Source organism: Syngnathus typhle, unplaced genomic scaffold (assembly GCF_033458585.1).
Source record: "Syngnathus typhle isolate RoL2023-S1 ecotype Sweden unplaced genomic scaffold, RoL_Styp_1.0 HiC_scaffold_33, whole genome shotgun sequence".
Lineage (NCBI taxonomy): Eukaryota > Metazoa > Chordata > Actinopteri > Syngnathiformes > Syngnathidae > Syngnathus > Syngnathus typhle.
This window is the reverse complement of record NW_026871939.1, coordinates 754,483-768,484: the sequence shown is the minus strand read 5'-3', so window position 1 is coordinate 768,484 and position 14,002 is coordinate 754,483.

The window sequence follows — 14,002 nt, the reverse complement described above, 5'->3', positions numbered from 1 at the left end:
GTTTTATAAGCATTTTTAATTTTATTGCTTAAATCGCATTTTCTCGGCGAGCTGAGCACTTTTTCTGAATTGTGCCGCTCCCGTCACTCTGGTTAGGTTGGCATCGAAAAAAACGCTCTCGGGTGCTTTAGAGTGCCGAGTTTATCACTGCGCATGAAGAAATGACCACCTCCAACGTTTGGTTTATGTTTTATAAGCATTTTTAATTTTATTGCTTAAATCGCATTTTCTCGGCGAGCTGAGCACTTTTTCTGAATTGTGCCGCTCCCGTCACTCTGGTTAGGTTGGCATCGAAAAAAACGCTCACGGGTGCTTTAGAGTGCCGAGTTTATTACTGCGCATTAAGAAATGACCACCTCCAACGTTTGGTTTATGTTTTATAAGCATTTTTAATTTTATTGCTTAAATCGCATTTTCTCGGCGAGCTGAGCACTTTTTCTGAATTGTGCCGCTCCCGTCACTCTGGTTAGGTTGGCATCGAAAAAAACGCTCTCGGGTGCTTTAGAGTGCCGAGTTATTCACTGCGCATGAAGAAATGACCACCTCCAACGTTTGGTTTATGTTTAATAAGCATTTTTAATTTTATTGCTTAAATCGCATTTTCTCGGTGAGCTGAGCACTTTTTCTGAATTGTGCCGCTCCCGTCACTCTGGTTAGGTTGGCATCGAAAAAAACGCTCTCGGGTGCTTTAGAGTGCCGAGTTTATTACTGCGCATTAAGAAATGACCACCTCCAACGTTTGGTTTATGTTTTATAAGCATTTTTAATTTTTTTGCTTAAATCGCATTTTCTCGGCGAGCTGAGCACTTTTTCTGAAATGTGCCGCTCCCGTCACTCTGGTTAGGTTGGCATCGAAAAAAACGCTCTCGGGTGCTTTAGAGTGCCGAGTTTATCACTGCGCATGAAGAAATGACCACCTCCAACGTTTGGTTTATGTTTTATAAGCATTTTAAATTTTATTGCTTAAATCGCATTTTCTCGGCGAGCTGAGCACTTTTTCTGAATTGTGCCGCTCCCGTCAATCTGGTTAGGTTGGCATCGAAAAAAACGCTCACGGGTGCTTTAGAGTGCCGAGTTTATTACTGCGCATTAAGAAATGACCACCTCCAACGTTTGGTTTATGTTTTATAAGCATTTTTAGTTTTATTGCTTAAATCGCATTTTCTCGGCGAGCTGAGCACTTTTTCTGAATTGTGCCGCTCCCGTCACTCTGGTTAGGTTGGCATCGAAAAAAACGCTCTCGGGTGCTTTAGAGTGCCGAGTTATTCACTGCGCATGAAGAAATGACCACCTCCAACGTTTGGTTTATGTTTAATAAGCATTTTTAATTGTATTGCTTAAATCGCATTTTCTCGGTGAGCTGAGCACTTTTTCTGAATTGTGCCGCTCCCGTCACTCTGGTTAGGTTGGCATCGAAAAAAACGCTCTCGGGTGCTTTAGAGTGCCGAGTTTATTACTGCGCATTAAGAAATGACCACCTCCAACGTTTGGTTTATGTTTTATAAGCATTTTTAGTTTTATTGCTTAAATCGCATTTTCTCGGCGAGCTGAGCACTTTTTCTGAATTGTGCCGCTCCCGTCACTCTGGTTAGGTTGGCATCGAAAAAAACGCTCTCGGGTGCTTTAGAGTGCCGAGTTTATTACTGCGCATTAAGAAATGACCACCTCCAGCGTTTGGTTTATGTTTTATAAGCATTTTTAATTTTTTTGCTTAAATCGCATTTTCTCGGCGAGCTGAGCACTTTTTCTGAAATGTGCCTCTCCCGTCACTCTGGTTAGGTTGGCATCGAAAAAAACGCTCTCGGGTGCTTTAGAGTGCCGAGTTTATTACTGGGCATTAAGAAATGACCACCTCCAACGTTTGGTTTATGTTTTATAAGCATTTTTAGTTTTATTGCTTAAATCGCATTTTCTCGGCGAGCTGAGCACTTTTTCTGAATTGTGCCGCTCCCGTCACTCTGGTTAGGTTGGCATCGAAAAAAACGCTCTCGGGTGCTTTAGAGTGCCGAGTTTATCACTGCGCATGAAGAAATGACCACCTCCAACGTTTGGTTTATGTTTTATAAGCATTTTTAGTTTTATTGCTTAAATCGCATTTTCTCGGCGAGCTGAGCACTTTTTCTGAATTGTGCCGCTCCCGTCACTCTGGTTAGGTTGGCATCGAAAAAAACGCTCTCGGGTGCTTTAGAGTGCCGAGTTTATTACTGCGCATTAAGAAATGACCACCTCCAGCGTTTGGTTTATGTTTTATAAGCATTTTTAATTTTTTTGCTTAAATCGCATTTTCTCGGCGAGCTGAGCACTTTTTCTGAAATGTGCCGCTCCCGTCACTCTGGTTAGGTTGGCATCGAAAAAAACGCTCTCGGGTGCTTTAGAGTGCCGAGTTTATCACTGCGCATGAAGAAATGACCACTTCCAACGTTTGGTTTATGTTTTATTAGCATTTTTAATTTTATTGCTTAAATCGCATTTTCTCGGCGAGCTGAGCACTTTTTCTGAATTGTGCCGCTCCCGTCAATCTGGTTAGGTTGGCATCGAAAAAAACGCTCACGGGTGCTTTAGAGTGCCGAGTTTATTACTGCGCATTAAGAAATGACCACCTCCAACGTTTGGTTTATGTTTTATAAGCATTTTTAATTTTATTGCTTAAATCGCATTTTCTCGGCGAGCTGAGCACTTTTTCTGAAATGTGCCGCTCCCGTCACTCTGGTTAGGTTGGCATCGAAAAAAACGCTCTCGGGTGCTTTAGAGTGCCGAGTTATTCACTGCGCATGAAGAAATGACCACCTCCAACGTTTGGTTTATGTTTTATAAGCATTTTTAATTTTATTGCTTAAATCGCATTTTCTCGGCGAGCTGAGCACTTTTTCTGAATTGTGCCGCTCCCGTCACTCTGGTTAGGTTGGCATCGAAAAAAACGCTCTCGGGTGCTTTAGAGTGCCGAGTTTATCACTGCGCATGAAGAAATGACCACCTCCAACGTTTGGTTTATGTTTTATTAGCATTTTTAATTTTATTGCTTAAATCGCATTTTCTCGGCGAGCTGAGCACTTTTTCTGAATTGTGCCGCTCCCGTCACTCTGGTTAGGTTGGCATTGAAAAAAACGCTCACGGGTGCTTTAGAGTGCCGAGTTTATTACTGCGCATTAAGAAATGACCACCTCCAACGTTTGGTTTATGTTTTATAAGCATTTTTAATTTTATTGCTTAAATCGCATTTTCTCGGCGAGCTGAGCACTTTTTCTGAATTGTGCCGCTCCCGTCACTCTGGTTAGGTTGGCATCGAAAAAAACGCTCTCGGGTGCTTTAGAGTGCCGAGTTATTCACTGCGCATGAAGAAATGACCACCTCCAACGTTTGGTTTATGTTTAATAAGCATTTTTAATTTTATTGCTTAAATCGCATTTTCTCGGTGAGCTGAGCACTTTTTCTGAATTGTGCCGCTCCCGTCACTCTGGTTAGGTTGGCATCGAAAAAAACGCTCTCGGGTGCTTTAGAGTGCCGAGTTTATTACTGCGCATTAAGAAATGACCACCTCCAACGTTTGGTTTATGTTTTATAAGCATTTTTAATTTTTTTGCTTAAATCGCATTTTCTCGGCGAGCTGAGCACTTTTTCTGAAATGTGCCGCTCCCGTCACTCTGGTTAGGTTGGCATCGAAAAAAACGCTCTCGGGTGCTTTAGAGTGCCGAGTTTATCACTGCGCATGAAGAAATGACCACCTCCAACGTTTGGTTTATGTTTTATAAGCATTTTAAATTTTATTGCTTAAATCGCATTTTCTCGGCGAGCTGAGCACTTTTTCTGAATTGTGCCGCTCCCGTCAATCTGGTTCGGTTGGCATCGAAAAAAACGCTCACGGGTGCTTTAGAGTGCCGAGTTTATTACTGCGCATTAAGAAATGACCACCTCCAACGTTTGGTTTATGTTTTATAAGCATTTTTAGTTTTATTGCTTAAATCGCATTTTCTCGGCGAGCTGAGCACTTTTTCTGAATTGTGCCGCTCCCGTCACTCTGGTTAGGTTGGCATCGAAAAAAACGCTCTCGGGTGCTTTAGAGTGCCGAGTTATTCACTGCGCATGAAGAAATGACCACCTCCAACGTTTGGTTTATGTTTAATAAGCATTTTTAATTTTATTGCTTAAATCGCATTTTCTCGGTGAGCTGAGCACTTTTTCTGAATTGTGCCGCTCCCGTCACTCTGGTTAGGTTGGCATCGAAAAAAACGCTCTCGGGTGCTTTAGAGTGCCGAGTTTATTACTGCGCATTAAGAAATGACCACCTCCAACGTTTGGTTTATGTTTTATAAGCATTTTTAGTTTTATTGCTTAAATCGCATTTTCTCGGCGAGCTGAGCACTTTTTCTGAATTGTGCCGCTCCCGTCACTCTGGTTAGGTTGGCATCGAAAAAAACGCTCTCGGGTGCTTTAGAGTGCCGAGTTATTCACTGCGCATGAAGAAATGACCACCTCCAACGTTTGGTTTATGTTTTATAAGCATTTTTAATTTTATTGCTTAAATCGCATTTTCTCGGCGAGCTGAGCACTTTTTCTGAATTGTGCCGCTCCCGTCACTCTGGTTAGGTTGGCATCGAAAAAAACGCTCTCGGGTGCTTTAGAGTGCCGAGTTTATCACTGCGCATGAAGAAATGACCACCTCCAACGTTTGGTTTATGTTTTATAAGCATTTTTAGTTTTATTGCTTAAATCGCATTTTCTCGGCGAGCTGAGCACTTTTTCTGAATTGTGCCGCTCCCGTCACTCTGGTTAGGTTGGCATCGAAAAAAACGCTCTCGGGTGCTTTAGAGTGCCGAGTTTATCACTGCGCATGAAGAAATGACCACCTCCAACGTTTGGTTTATGTTTTATAAGCATTTTTAATTTTATTGCTTAAATCGCATTTTCTCGGCGAGCTGAGCACTTTTTCTGAATTGTGCCGGTCCCGTCACTCTGGTTAGGTTGGCATCGAAAAAAACGCTCACGGGTGCTTTAGAGTGCCGAGTTATTCACTGCGCATGAAGAAATGACCACCTCCAACGTTTGGTTTATGTTTAATAAGCATTTTTAATTTTATTGCTTAAATCGCATTTTCTCGGTGAGCTGAGCACTTTTTCTGAATTGTGCCGCTCCCGTCACTCTGGTTAGGTTGGCATCGAAAAAAACGCTCTCGGGTGCTTTAGAGTGCCGAGTTTATTACTGCGCATTAAGAAATGACCACCTCCAACGTTTGGTTTATGTTTTATAAGCATTTTTAGTTTTATTGCTTAAATCGCATTTTCTCGGCGAGCTGAGCACTTTTTCTGAATTGTGCCGCTCCCGTCACTCTGGTTAGGTTGGCATCGAAAAAAACGCTCTCGGGTGCTTTAGAGTGCCGAGTTTATTACTGCGCATTAAGAAATGACCACCTCCAGCGTTTGGTTTATGTTTTATAAGCATTTTTAATTTTTTTGCTTAAATCGCATTTTCTCGGCGAGCTGAGCACTTTTTCTGAAATGTGCCGCTCCCGTCACTCTGGTTAGGTTGGCATCGAAAAAAACGCTCTCGGGTGCTTTAGAGTGCCGAGTTTATCACTGCGCATGAAGAAATGACCACCTCCAACGTTTGGTTTATGTTTTATAAGCATTTTTAATTTTATTGCTTAAATCGCATTTTCTCGGCGAGCTGAGCACTTTTTCTGAATTGTGCCGCTCCCGTCAATCTGGTTAGGTTGGCATCGAAAAAAACGCTCACGGGTGCTTTAGAGTGCCGAGTTTATTACTGCGCATTAAGAAATGACCACCTCCAACGTTTGGTTTATGTTTTATAAGCATTTTTAATTTTATTGCTTAAATCGCATTTTCTCGGCGAGCTGAGCACTTTTTCTGAAATGTGCCGCTCCCGTCACTCTGGTTAGGTTGGCATCGAAAAAAACGCTCTCGGGTGCTTTAGAGTGCCGAGTTATTCACTGCGCATGAAGAAATGACCACCTCCAACGTTTGGTTTATGTTTTATAAGCATTTATAATTTTATTGCTTAAATCGCATTTTCTCGGCGAGCTGAGCACTTTTTCTGAATTGTGCCGCTCCCGTCACTCTGGTTAGGTTGGCATCGAAAAAAACGCTCTCGGGTGCTTTAGAGTGCCGAGTTTATCACTGCGCATGAAGAAATGACCACCTCCAACGTTTGGTTTATGTTTTATAAGCATTTTTAATTTTTTTGCTTAAATCGCATTTTCTCGGCGAGCTGAGCACTTTTTCTGAAATGTGCCGCTCCCGTCACTCTGGTTAGGTTGGCATCGAAAAAAACGCTCTCGGGTGCTTTAGAGTGCCGAGTTATTCACTGCGCATGAAGAAATGACCACCTCCAACGTTTGGTTTATGTTTTATAAGCATTTTTAATTTTATTGCTTAAATCGCATTTTCTCGGCGAGCTGAGCACTTTTTCTGAATTGTGCCGCTCCCGTCACTCTGGTTAGGTTGGCATCGAAAAAAACGCTCTCGGGTGCTTTAGAGTGCCGAGTTTATCACTGCGCATGAAGAAATGACCACCTCCAACGTTTGGTTTATGTTTTATAAGCATTTTTAGTTTTATTGCTTAAATCGCATTTTCTCGGCGAGCTGAGCACTTTTTCTGAATTGTGCCGCTCCCGTCACTCTGGTTAGGTTGGCATAGAAAAAAACGCTCTCGGGTGCTTTAGAGTGCCGAGTTTATCACTGCGCATGAAGAAATGACCACCTCCAACGTTTGGTTTATGTTTTAAAAGCATTTTTAATTTTATTGCTTAAATCGCATTTTCTCGGCGAGCTGAGCACTTTTTCTGAATTGTGCCGCTCCCGTCACTCTGGTTAGGTTGGCATCGAAAAAAACGCTCACGGGTGCTTTAGAGTGCCGAGTTTATTACTGCGCATTAAGAAATGACCACCTCCAACGTTTGGTTTATGTTTAATAAGCATTTTTAATTTTATTGCTTAAATCGCATTTTCTCGGTGAGCTGAGCACGTTTTCTGAAATGTGCCGCTCCCGTCACTCTGGTTAGGTTGGCATTGAAAAAAACGCTCTCGGGTGCTTTAGAGTGCCGAGTTATTCACTGCGCATGAAGAAATGACCACCTCCAACGTTTGGTTTATGTTTTATAAGCATTTTTAATTTTTTTGCTTAAATCGCATTTTCTCGGCGAGCTGAGCACTTTTTCTGAATTGTGCCGCTCCCGTCACTCTGGTTAGGTTGGCATCGAAAAAAACGCTCTCGGGTGCTTTAGAGTGCCGAGTTTATCACTGCGCATGAAGAAATGACCACCTCCAACGTTTGGTTTATGTTTTATAAGCATTTTTAATTTTATTGCTTAAATCGCATTTTCTCGGCGAGCTGAGCGCTTTTTCTGAATTGTGCCGCTCCCGTCACTCTGGTTAGGTTGGCATCGAAAAAAACGCTCTCGGGTGCTTTAGAGTGCCGAGTTTATTACTGCGCATTAAGAAATGACCACCTCCAGCGTTTGGTTTATGTTTTATAAGCATTTTTAATTTTTTTGCTTAAATCGCATTTTCTCGGCGAGCTGAGCACTTTTTCTGAAATGTGCCGCTCCCGTCACTCTGGTTAGGTTGGCATCGAAAAAAACGCTCTCGGGTGCTTTAGAGTGCCGAGTTTATCACTGCGCATGAAGAAATGACCACCTCCAACGTTTGGTTTATGTTTTATAAGCATTTTTAATTTTATTGCTTAAATCGCATTTTCTCGGCGAGCTGAGCACTTTTTCTGAATTGTGCCGCTCCCGTCAATCTGGTTAGGTTGGCATCGAAAAAAACGCTCACGGGTGCTTTAGAGTGCCGAGTTTATTACTGCGCATTAAGAAATGACCACTTCCAACGTTTGGTTTATGTTTTATAAGCATTTTTAATTTTATTGCTTAAATCGCATTTTCTCGGCGAGCTGAGCACTTTTTCTGAAATGTGCCGCTCCCGTCACTCTGGTTAGGTTGGCATCGAAAAAAACGCTCTCGGGTGCTTTAGAGTGCCGAGTTATTCACTGCGCATGAAGAAATGACCACCTCCAACGTTTGGTTTATGTTTTATAAGCATTTATAATTTTATTGCTTAAATCGCATTTTCTCGGCGAGCTGAGCACTTTTTCTGAATTGTGCCGCTCCCGTCACTCTGGTTAGGTTGGCATCGAAAAAAACGCTCTCGGGTGCTTTAGAGTGCCGAGTTTATCACTGCGCATGAAGAAATGACCACCTCCAACGTTTGGTTTATGTTTTATAAGCATTTTTAATTTTTTTGCTTAAATCGCATTTTCTCGGCGAGCTGAGCACTTTTTCTGAAATGTGCCGCTCCCGTCACTCTGGTTAGGTTGGCATCGAAAAAAACGCTCTCGGGTGCTTTAGAGTGCCGAGTTATTCACTGCGCATGAAGAAATGACCACCTCCAACGTTTGGTTTATGTTTTATAAGCATTTTTAATTTTATTGCTTAAATCGCATTTTCTCGGCGAGCTGAGCACTTTTTCTGAATTGTGCCGCTCCCGTCACTCTGGTTAGGTTGGCATCGAAAAAAACGCTCTCGGGTGCTTTAGAGTGCCGAGTTTATCACTGCGCATGAAGAAATGACCACCTCCAACGTTTGGTTTATGTTTTATAAGCATTTTTAGTTTTATTGCTTAAATCGCATTTTCTCGGCGAGCTGAGCACTTTTTCTGAATTGTGCCGCTCCCGTCACTCTGGTTAGGTTGGCATAGAAAAAAACGCTCTCGGGTGCTTTAGAGTGCCGAGTTTACCACTGCGCATGAAGAAATGACCACCTCCAACGTTTGGTTTATGTTTTAAAAGCATTTTTAATTTTATTGCTTAAATCGCATTTTCTCGGCGAGCTGAGCACTTTTTCTGAATTGTGCCGCTCCCGTCACTCTGGTTAGGTTGGCATCGAAAAAAACGCTCACGGGTGCTTTAGAGTGCCGAGTTTATTACTGCGCATTAAGAAATGACCACCTCCAACGTTTGGTTTATGTTTAATAAGCATTTTTAATTTTATTGCTTAAATCGCATTTTCTCGGTGAGCTGAGCACGTTTTCTGAAATGTGCCGCTCCCGTCACTCTGGTTAGGTTGGCATTGAAAAAAACGCTCTCGGGTGCTTTAGAGTGCCGAGTTATTCACTGCGCATGAAGAAATGACCACCTCCAACGTTTGGTTTATGTTTTATAAGCATTTTTAATTTTTTTGCTTAAATCGCATTTTCTCGGCGAGCTGAGCACTTTTTCTGAATTGTGCCGCTCCCGTCACTCTGGTTAGGTTGGCATCGAAAAAAACGCTCTCGGGTGCTTTAGAGTGCCGAGTTTATCACTGCGCATGAAGAAATGACCACCTCCAACGTTTGGTTTATGTTTTATAAGCATTTTTAATTTTATTGCTTAAATCGCATTTTCTCGGCGAGCTGAGCGCTTTTTCTGAATTGTGCCGCTCCCGTCACTCTGGTTAGGTTGGCATCGAAAAAAACGCTCTCGGGTGCTTTAGAGTGCCGAGTTATTCACTGCGCATGAAGAAATGACCACCTCCAACGTTTGGTTTATGTTTTATAAGCATTTTTAGTTTTATTGCTTAAATCGCATTTTCTCGGCGAGCTGAGCACTTTTTCTGAATTGTGCCGCTCCCGTCACTCTGGTTAGGTTGGCATCGAAAAAAACGCTCTCGGGTGCTTTAGAGTGCCGAGTTTATCACTGCGCATGAAGAAATGACCACCTCCAACGTTTGGTTTATGTTTTATAAGCATTTTTAATTTTATTGCTTAAATCGCATTTTCTCGGCGAGCTGAGCACTTTTTCTGAATTGTGCCGCTCCCGTCACTCTGGTTAGGTTGGCATCGAAAAAAACGCTCACGGGTGCTTTAGAGTGCCGAGTTTATTACTGCGCATTAAGAAATGACCACCTCCAACGTTTGGTTTATGTTTTATAAGCATTTTTAATTTTATTGCTTAAATCGCATTTTCTCGGCGAGCTGAGCACTTTTTCTGAATTGTGCCGCTCCCGTCACTCTGGTTAGGTTGGCATCGAAAAAAACGCTCTCGGGTGCTTTAGAGTGCCGAGTTATTCACTGCGCATGAAGAAATGATCACCTCCAACGTTTGGTTTATGTTTAATAAGCATTATTAATTTTATTGCTTAAATCGCATTTTCTCGGCGAGCTGAGCACTTTTTCTGAATTGTGCCGCTCCCGTCACTCTGGTTAGGTTGGCATCGAAAAAAACGCTCTCGGGTGCTTTAGAGTGCCGAGTTATTCACGGCGCATGAAGAAATGACCACCTCCAACGTTTGGTTTATGTTTAATAAGCATTTTTAATTTTATTGCTTAAATCGCATTTTCTCGGTGAGCTGAGCACTTTTTCTGAATTGTGCCGCTCCCGTCACTCTGGTTAGGTTGGCATCGAAAAAAACGCTCTCGGGTGCTTTAGAGTGCCGAGTTTATTACTGCGCATTAAGAAATGACCACCTCCAACGTTTGGTTTATGTTTTATAAGCATTTTTAATTTTATTGCTTAAATCGCATTTTCTCGGCGAGCTGAGCACTTTTTCTGAATTGTGCCGCTCCCGTCACTCTGGTTAGGTTGGCATCGAAAAAAACGCTTTAGGGTGCTTTAGAGTGCCGAGTTATTCACTGCGCATGAAGAAATGACCACCTCCAACGTTTGGTTGATGTTTTATAAGCATTTTTAATTTTATTGCTTAAATCGCATTTTCTCGGCGAGCTGAGCACTTTTTCTGAATTGTGCCGCTCCCGTCACTCTGGTTAGGTTGGCATCGAAAAAAACGCTCTCGGGTGCTTTAGAGTGCCGAGTTTATCACTGCGCATGAAGAAATGACCACCTCCAACGTTTGGTTTATGTTTTATAAGCATTTTTAATTTTATTGCATAAATCGCATTTTCTCGGCGAGCTGAGCGCTTTTTCTGAATTGTGCCGCTCCCGTAACTCTGGTTAGGTTGGCATCGAAAAAAACGCTCTCGGGTGCTTTAGAGTGCCGAGTTTATTACTGCGCATTAAGAAATGACCACCTCCAACGTTTGGTTTATGTTTTATAAGCATTTTTAATTTTATTGCTTAAATCGCATTTTCTCGGCGAGCTGAGCACGTTTTCTGAAATGTGCCACTCCCGTCACTCTGGTTAGGTTGGCATTGAAAAAAACGCTCTCGGGTGCTTTAGAGTGCCGAGTTATTCACTGCGCATGAAGAAATGACCACCTCCAACGTTTGGTTTATGTTTTATAAGCATTTTTAATTTTTTTGCTTAAATCGCATTTTCTCGGCGAGCTGAGCACTTTTTCTGAATTGTGCCGCTCCCGTCACTCTTGTTAGGTTGGCATCGAAAAAAACGCTCTCGGGTGCTTTAGAGTGCCGAGTTTATCACTGCGCATGAAGAAATGACCACCTCCAACGTTTGGTTTATGTTTTATAAGCATTTTTAATTTTATTGCTTAAATCGCATTTTCTCGGCGAGCTGAGCGCTTTTTCTGAATTGTGCCGCTCCCGTCACTCTGGTTAGGTTGGCATCGAAAAAAACGCTCTCGGGTGCTTTAGAGTGCCGAGTTATTCACTGCGCATGAAGAAATGATCACCTCCAACGTTTGGTTTATGTTTTATAAGCATTTTTAGTTTTATTGCTTAAATCGCATTTTCTCGGCGAGCTGAGCACTTTTTCTGAATTGTGCCGCTCCCGTCACTCTGGTTAGGTTGGCATCGAAAAAAACGCTCTCGGGTGCTTTAGAGTGCCGAGTTTATCACTGCGCATGAAGAAATGACCACCTCCAACGTTTGGTTTATGTTTTATAAGCATTTTTAATTTTATTGCTTAAATCGCATTTTCTCGGCGAGCTGAGCACTTTTTCTGAATTGTGCCGCTCCCGTCACTCTGGTTAGGTTGGCATCGAAAAAAACGCTCACGGGTGCTTTAGAGTGCCGAGTTTATTACTGCGCATTAAGAAATGACCACCTCCAACGTTTGGTTTATGTTTTATTAGCATTTTTAATTTTATTGCTTAAATCGCATTTTCTCGGCGAGCTGAGCACTTTTTCTGAATTGTGCCGCTCCCGTCACTCTGGTTAGGTTGGCATCGAAAAAAACGCTCTCGGGTGCTTTAGAGTGCCGAGTTATTCACTGCGCATGAAGAAATGATCACCTCCAACGTTTGGTTTATGTTTAATAAGCATTATTAATTTTATTGCTTAAATCGCATTTTCTTGGCGAGCTGAGCACTTTTTCTGAATTGTGCCGCTCCCGTCACTCTGGTTAGGTTGGCATCGAAAAAAACGCTCTCGGGTGCTTTAGAGTGCCGAGTTATTCACGGCGCATGAAGAAATGACCACCTCCAACGTTTGGTTTATGTTTAATAAGCATTTTTAATTTTATTGCTTAAATCGCATTTTCTCGGTGAGCTGAGCACTTTTTCTGAATTGTGCCGCTCCCGTCACTCTGGTTAGGTTGGCATCGAAAAAAACGCTCTCGGGTGCTTTAGAGTGCCGAGTTTATTACTGCGCATTAAGAAATGACCACCTCCAACGTTTGGTTTATGTTTTATAAGCATTTTTAATTTTATTGCTTAAATCGCATTTTCTCGGCGAGCTGAGCACTTTTTCTGAATTGTGCCGCTCCCGTCACTCTGGTTAGGTTGGCATCGAAAAAAACGCTTTAGGGTGCTTTAGAGTGCCGAGTTATTCACTGCGCATGAAGAAATGACCACCTCCAACGTTTGGTTGATGTTTTATAAGCATTTTTAATTTTATTGCTTAAATCGCATTTTCTCGGCGAGCTGAGCACTTTTTCTGAATTGTGCCGCTCCCGTCACTCTGGTTAGGTTGGCATCGAAAAAAACGCTCTCGGGTGCTTTAGAGTGCCGAGTTTATCACTGCGCATGAAGAAATGACCACCTCCAACGTTTGGTTTATGTTTTATAAGCATTTTTAATTTTATTGCTTAAATCGCATTTTCTCGGCGAGCTGAGCACTTTTTCTGAATTGTGCCGCTCCCGTCACTCTGGTTAGGTTGGCATCGAAAAAAACGCTCTCGGGTGCTTTAGAGTGCCGAGTTTATTACTGCGCATTAAGAAATGACCACCTCCAACGTTTGGTTTATGTTTTATAAGCATTTTTAATTTTATTGCTTAAATCGCATTTTCTCGGCGAGCTGAGCACTTTTTCTGAATTGTGCCGCTCCCGTCACTCTGGTTAGGTTGGCATCGAAAAAAACGCTCTCGGGTGCTTTAGAGTGCCGAGTTATTCACTGCGCATGAAGAAATGACCACCTCCAACGTTTGGTTTATGTTTAATAAGCATTTTTAATTTTATTGCTTAAATCGCATTTTCTCGGCGAGCTGAGCACTTTTTCTGAATTGTGCCGCTCCCGTCACTCTGGTTAGGTTGGCATCGAAAAAAACGCTCTCGGGTGCTTTAGAGTGCCGAGTTATTCACTGCGCATGAAGAAATGACCACCTCCAACGTTTGGTTGATGTTTTATAAGCATTTTTAATTTTATTGCTTAAATCGCATTTTCTCGGCGAGCTGAGCACTTTTTCTGAATTGTGCCGCTCCCGTCACTCTGGTTAGGTTGGCATCGAAAAAAACGCTCTCGGGTGCTTTAGAGTGCCGAGTTTATCACTGCGCATGAAGAAATGACCACCTCCAACGTTTGGTTTATGTTTTATAAGCATTTTTAATTTTATTGCTTAAATCGCATTTTCTCGGCGAGCTGAGCACTTTTTCTGAATTGTGCCGCTCCCGTCACTCTGGTTAGGTTGGCATCGAAAAAAACGCTCTCGGGTGCTTTAGAGTGCCGAGTTTATCACTGCGCATGAAGAAATGACCACCTCCAACGTTTGGTTTATGTTTTATAAGCATTTTTAATTTTATTGCTTAAATCGCATTTTCTCGGCGAGCTGAGCACTTTTTCTGAATTGTGCCGCTCCCGTCACTCTGGTTAGGTTGGCATCGAAAAAAACGCTCTCGGGTGCTTTAGAGTGCCGAGTTATTCACTGCGCATGAAGAAATG